Genomic DNA, 7,577 nt, shown 5'->3' with positions numbered 1-7,577 from the left:
GAACACCAATGACTCCATAAATCCTTTCTGTATTGCTTTGATTATTATAACATCAGAGCTACAATGATACTGGGAGGGGAGGAGAAGAGAAGGAAAGGGAAGGGAAGGGAAGGGAAGGGAAGGAGGTCTGTATTAATGTCCAAGGAGGTAATTTGGAAAGAGGACTGAAGTCATAGGAATGTCTCAGGAAATAGTGAGGAGGGACCAGTCCCTAAAAGGAAAAAAGTAGGCACTGGTAAACTGATCCATGCAGGAACCAACCAGTGAGGCTTGTCTTTCAGCATGGAGGAAGAACAAGAAGCAGGAGAATGAGCAATGAGTTGGCTATAATTCAGACTGAGCACTATCCCAGTCCCATTAACCCCACCCCATCCCCAAAGCATGAAGTGGAATTTCTGAAGTTATTTTGTTCCTGTTTTGCAGGAAATGTATTAAGATTGCATCTTCATTCATTCTGGAATTGGAAAGGACCAACAGACCCTTTTAAAAGGAAATTTTGTAGATTGAACTGTGCCACAGAGTCCATAGGGGAATCTATTAGTCTTGATAACTGTTGAATAAGAAACAAAATATGATATCAAAGGCACTGTTGGATCTTTCAGACTGAAATGAAATCCCTCCTGTTTGACTTAGGCCTCTGTTAAGTTCTTGCTAATGTGTCCTTGTACATTTTGATTTCATTGATGAGAATCCTTTAGGCAACTGTCAGAAAATATCCTGAATGAGATGAAAATGAAATGTTCTGACTATGTTCTTACTACTAATAAACCACCAAGAGACTTCCCCTAGAAGGGGTAGGAGTGCATTTGTGGGGATTTAACCCTGCTAGCCTAATAATGCAACCCTCCAAACCTCAAAGTCTCTATGGCCCTACTTTGCTGTTATTATCATGAAAACACAATTTGAAACTAAATGCCCCTTACCCCGGTCCAAAAGCTCAGAAGGTTATTTTTCCATGACAAATGTGTTAACCATTCCTGTACAATGACTGACTATTATTTGAAAATGAAAGTAATAGCTGATCCGAGTAACAGCCCATCTTGCTTCAGCCTAGTTTGTTTTGATTGAAAGTTGCATGAGGGTTGAATAAACTCAAGAGGGCTGTAGTTTGCTCAGACAACTTGTGATAATAAATCAATTCAAGATGTTCAGGATGTTATTCCATGTTCCCTAAAATGTATGCTCTGGAAGACAGGCACTTTCATTTCTTTCCTCACATTTCTCTCCTACACAATTTGCCTTTCAGCTTGAAAGATAGTCCTCAGAGGAAGGTCTCTGGGGGGGGGGGCACAGAGATTTAGTACCAAGGGATCTATTGTCCCTGTCATCACATACTCTGCTTTTGAGTCCCATGCGGACACCTATACTCCGTTATCCAGTTGTCAACTGTCTCTTGATGCCATAGTTGGAGCCAGTAGCATAACATTTATCACAACTTTTGGAAGCTAGCAATTCACAGGAAGATTGCTTTGATGAAGAGAAAACCATGCGATTTTTTCCTGCCTCCCAATATTTCACATCATGGTTGCTGCTTTGCACTGAGAGTTCCTTATTTTATGTTATGTTATGCTTCCTGTGGGTTCTTAGAAATTTGACCTTAGACTTAGCACATCCTGATGGTTGTTGTTGTTCTCTCTTTATTCAGGTTGATTCCAGTTGGCACTCTTTTCTGCTGTTCTAGTGCCTTCTTTACTGTTAATAGCTACAATATAGAGGTAGTTCTCAACTGATGGCCATAATGGAGGCCAGATGTTCATCATAAGTCATGACAGTCATAAGTTGATGTACCCACCTGACTGGACCCAATTTTATAACTTTTTTTGTAGTGGTTATTAAGCAAACACCACAGTCATTAAGCAAATGCCATAATCATTAAGCAAATTCATGTATTTCTTTGGGCTTTTTTCACCTGAAACTGGCTGAAAAGGCTGGAAAGTAAAAAAAAAAAAAAGTCATAAATTGTGGTCAAATGACTGCCAAATGCTGCAACTGGCCATAAAGGTGAACCCATGTGGTGGAATGTAGTCTGAAGGAACAAGATGGACGGCTCTATCCCAGACAGCAAAAAGATAGCAGAGTTTGGAATCTTTTAGCAATCATAGAATAAATCTAATAGTTATGCAGATGGTTGTTTGGGAAGCAAGCAATAACGAAACTATTCAGAAGTAACTCCACATGTTGTTCTTGGTTCTTTGGGCCTGAAAGCTGATTGCTGGCCCAAAATGCCGTCATGTGACCTTGGTGTCAACTTTAACAATGAGCATAAACATGTTCTTTGAGGAATTTCCAAGCCTTGGAGTTCTGTTTTATTTTTCTCTGTCTGTCAGAACCGTGACACTTGGTGTGTATGTGGGGGGGCATGAGTGGGGTGAGGCATCAGAACTCTGGGACTGGTTCATAAGTAGCTTTTGTTGTGATTTCAAAAGGTCACTAAGCAACTGGTTATTAAGTGAGAACTAACTGTACAGTAGTAATTAACAACAGCTTGAGTTGAAAGCTATTTTGAATTACTTCTTTCTCCACTGACAAAACAAAGCTTCCTGCTCTAGGTAAAGTCTACCTCCTAGTCTGATATATTGGCTAAATAGTAATGTTGCTATTCCTATGCTATACTTCTACTTCCTACTTTGAGATAACAATGGGATAATTATGCTTATTATGTTAGTATTCTTTCTCTGTCTTGATCTGGCACTGCACTCTTCATCTTTGCACAAAAAACATACAGCTCAACTGCAACTTTCAAGAGCCAAGGCTGTCTAAATTCACCTTGGTTTATCAGCCTCTAAACTTCCATTTCTCCTTCCCATAGTTCTTATTGTTTTATGTTTCCATCCAATTCTTTCCCTCTTTTCTTATTGAAAAATACTACCTAAAAGAAAGTTATGTGCACCTATTTTATCTTTCCAATAATTAGCTTCTACTTTTCAGTTATAGATCTGTCTTCTGGGTACCATCTATCAAACAAAGTCATCTTTTGAGATTCAGGAATGATGCCTTTTTGGTTGTGGCTCCTGTCTTCTGGAATGAGAGCCCCTCCAGAATTCTGTATGGTTCTCAGCTTAAAGCACTCTGTAAATTATTCAAAACCTGCTTTTCCTCCCAAGTTTTGCAGTAAGGTGGTTGTGTAGCTCTTTCTAGATAGCTGAACTTTATTTAAGATCGGGTAGTTATTTTGATTCCCTGGGTTCTTCTTTTTATAGATATTTCTTTTCCTTGTTTGTAAGCCACTCAAATCAAGAACGCAGGCAGCCTCGAAATTTTAATTGCTTAATTAATTAAATAAAATACTGGTTGGATACATTCATGACAGGATGTTAGATAGTCATGGGCAATATAAAACTGTCACACTCTGAGCCCTCTTAAATGTCAAGAATTCCGGGCATATGGATACTGAAATACTTTCCTATGGAAATATCAATCTCTTATAACTTCCAAGATATATTTTCCATATCTTCTATATTTATTCACTTGTAGTCACTCATGGAGATTGGACTATTACAATGCACTCTACATGGGGCTGCCCTTGAAGATACCTGAAATGCAGCAGCACAGACAATTATGTGCACTTCTAGAAAAGCACATGTTGCACCTGTGTTCCCCAAGCTGCACTAGTTGCCAATTTGCTTCCAGTCCAATTCAAGGTGCTTGTTTTAACATTTAAAAGCCTTCATGGCATGGGACCAGGCTACTTTAGGGACCACCTGTCCCTGGTAACATTAGCCCACCCCATTAGATCTGGCAGAGAACGCATACTGCAAGTACCATCAGCTATGAAGCCATATTTAGTGAGTCCCAGAATATGTGGCTTTTCCCAGAGTTAAAGTGGGTGGCTATACCAATTAATAAGTAATAAATAAATATGGGGCTAAAAGGCAATTTAAAAAAAGTATTCTATACAGATGATAGCATAACAGAATTGGAAGAGGTCTTCTAGTCCAACTCCCTGCTCAAGCATGAAACCCTATGTCATTTCAGACAGTTGGTTGTCCAAATCTTTTCTTAAAAACCTCCAGTGTTGGAGCACCCAGAACTTCTGGAAGCAAGTCATTCCACTGATTAATTGTTCTGTCAGAAAATTTCATCTTAGTTCTAGGTTAGTTCTCTCCTTGATTAGTTTCCACCCATTGCTTCTTGTCCTGCCTTCAGGTGCTTTCAAGAACTAGTTGACCTCCCTTCTTCTTTATGGCAGCCCCTTAGATATTGGAACACTACTATCATGTTGCCCCAAGTCCTTCTTTTTCACTAAACTAGACATACCCAATTCCTGCAACTGTTCTTCATATGTTTTAACTTTCATCCCTAATCACCTTTGTTCTCTCCTCTGCACTCTTTCTAGTGTTTGGAAAAGGGCTTTGCACATAGCCTGTTTTGGAAGCAGGCAACTTTGGAAGATGTTTTTAAACTAGTTGTGACAGCTCTGTAATATGTTCTAGGGCAGCGATGGCGAACCTTTTAGAGACCGAGTGCCCAAACTGCAACCCAAAACCCACTTATTTATTGCCGGGTGCCAGATGGGCATGGCCCACTGGGTGGACGTGACTGTGGTGGTCATGGCAGATTAGGTGGGTGTGGCCAAGGTGGGCATGACTGTTATGTCCCGAGCCTTGCAAACGGCTCGGGCGTTTGCAGGCAGTCCCGGGCAGGTGCAAAGCTGCCCGGGACCAGACAGGCTGTCGCCAGCGCCGTGCGCATGCGCGGGTGCTGGCGCGGGAAAAGTAACCCATTTACCCGGGAGTTGCCTATATAAGAGGCTGCGAGGCGTTTGGGCGAGGCTGAAGCCATCTTCCTGTAAGCTGAACGCTGAATAAATGAAACTGAGAACTCCAGCTGCTTCTCGTGTCTGTTTTCCCGCCACGGACCCAACACTGGCGACGAGGATGGGATGCCTTGCACTACCTGGAAAGGAAGAAGTGTAAGCTTACCCAAGGAGTCCTGAGCGGCGAAAGAGGAACGGCGTCGACTCGGCAGCTGCCCGCCAATCCGGTGCGCATTCGGGGGTAGGCTGGCTGATAGACCCGTCTCCTGAAGATCCGAAGATGGCGAAAATCGGAAGGCTTTCGGAATTCGACGTCTCACATCCAGAGCGGTGGGAGTCCTACGTATCCAGAATGGAGAACTACTTCAAGGCAAACCAAGTGAGGGAAGATAGCTTGAAGGCGGCCACCCTGCTTTGCGTTTGCGGCCAAGACGCCTTCGAAATCGCAGAAAACATTGCAGCACCTGTCCCAGTAGAGTCTGTAAGCTACGCAGACCTGAAGAAGCTGCTGAAGGAGCACTTCAACCCCAAGGTGTCCGTTATCTCATGGCGCCACATCTTCGAACAGAGGGATCAACGGTCCGGTGAGTCAGCCAAGGAATACATCGCCGCGTTACGGAAGGCCGCCAAGCCCTGCGAGTTCAAGGACCTCGAGGAACGACTGAGGGACCGATTCGTGTGCGGGTTAAGGCATCGCGAGCTACAACAGAGACTTTTCGCAAAGGAAGAATTATCCTTCCAAGACGCCTTAAGGGAAGTCACCGCAGAAGAAGCAGCAGGCGGCGCCGTCAAAAACATGCGGCCGATCAGAAACAGTGCAGAGGGTGCGTCCGTGCACCAGGAAGACGTCCGACGAAACTCCGAGGAGGATCCGGACGAGGAAGTCGACCGTCTACACCCCGCGAAGGAAGAGAACCAGAAGGGAAGCTCTTCGGCTCCGCTCAAGTGCATCGGCTGTGGAGGTCGCCACAGGAGAACCGACTGCAAGTTCCGCTCCGCTACCTGCCGGGCATGCGGTAAACAAGGGCACATTGCAGCTGTGTGCCTGGGCCGACGAAAGGCACAACCCCAAGAAGAACGCCTGAAGGGTACCAGATTCCCCAGCCAGAATAGGGTAGGTTTTTGCGCTTCGCGAAGAAGCATCTGTAGAACAGGCACACACAAGCCCATGAAGAAAAAGCTGTCACTCAACGTGAAGCTACAAGGGGTTCCATTATCTATGGAACTAGACACAGGGTCTGCCCTGTCCATCATTTCATTGCATACATTTAGGAAGATTTGTTCCAGAAGTGGGTCTAAGGCCAAGTTAAGGCCTTCTGATATTGTATTAACAGATTTTCAGAACTCAAGAGTGTGTGTTAAGGGGGAGGCCACCCTTAACGTGCAATACAAGAGTTTTGAAGGTCCACTAGACTTATTAGTAGTAGGGGGTGAACGAACGAGTCTCATAGGACTCGATTGGTTTGAGGCCCTGGGGATACACGTCACAGGACTCAATAGCTTACAAACACTCGACCTACAGGAAGTCTGCACAGAATTTGCAGATGTTTTCAGCCCCCAGCTGGGCACATTCAAAGGACCACCTGTGTCCTTAAAGCTAGACCCCACTGTCACTCCCATTAGGATTAAAGCAAGAAGGGTCCCTTTTGCTTTAAAAAGTAAGATTGACACTGAACTAGACAAACTAATCCAACAGGGAATCCTAGAACCTGTTGATTCCAGCCCGTGGGAGACCCCCATTGTCACGCCTCTAAAGGCAAATGGGGACATTCGCATTTGTGCTGATTACAAATGCACACTCAATAAGGCATTGCAGCAACATGCCTATCCTGTTCCTGTGGTCAGTCACATCCTGGCCTCTCTCAAGGGGGGGCGTGTTTTTGCAAAGCTTGACCTAGCTCAAGCATATCAACAGCTGCCTGTTGATGATGATGCTGCCATAGCTCAGACCATTGTGACCCACAGGGGAGCCTTTAAAGTAAAAAGGCTACAGTTTGGAGTGAATGTCGCTCCTGGGATTTTCCAAAGCGTTATGGAAAACACACTACGAGGTATACCAGGGGTCTGCCCCTACTTTGACGATGTCTTGATTGCAGGAGACTCCACACACATTCTAGCTGAAAGGCTTAGGGCTGTCCTGTTAAGATTCAGGAAATCAGGCCTCAAGCTCAGAAAAGACAAATGCCAGATTGGGGTGCCTTCTACTGAATTTCTGGGATTCAAAATTGATGCTGCTGGGATTCATCCTGCTGAATCCAAACTAACTGCTATTTTAGATGCACCCAGGCCAAAGTCTAAGGCCGAACTTCAGGCCTTTCTAGGCCTCCTGAATTTCTACAATTCTTTTCTTCCACATAAAGCTAGTGTAGCTGAGCCTCTTCACAGGCTACTAGACAAACAGGCTGTGTGGCTGTGGTCACAAGTGCATGAGGCTTGCTTTAAAGAAGTCAAGGCCTTGCTCACTTCTAACAGTGTTCTTGCACATTTCAACGAGTCTCTCCCTGTGTGCATCGCTTGTGATGCGTCCCCCTACGGGGTTGGAGCTGTCCTGAGTCACCTCAGGTCTGATGGAACTCAGGTTCCTATTGCATACTACTCCAGAACACTGTCTTCTGCCGAGCGCAACTACGCTCAGATAGACAGGGAGGCTCTGGCTGTTGTTGCTGGAATTAAAAAATTCCACGATTTTCTATATGGCAGGCATTTCACGGTCTTCACTGACCATAAGCCTCTGCTGGGACTGTTTACCACACGTAAGCAGACTCCCCACATCATTTCCCCTAGAATGCTTAGGTGGTCTATTTTCTTGTCTGCATATGAT

This window comes from Crotalus tigris, unplaced genomic scaffold, assembly GCF_016545835.1.
Source record: "Crotalus tigris isolate CLP2741 ecotype Arizona unplaced genomic scaffold, ASM1654583v1 scf7180000017590.881132, whole genome shotgun sequence".
In the NCBI taxonomy this organism is placed as follows: domain Eukaryota; kingdom Metazoa; phylum Chordata; class Lepidosauria; order Squamata; family Viperidae; genus Crotalus; species Crotalus tigris.
This window is presented reverse-complemented; position numbering follows the sequence as displayed.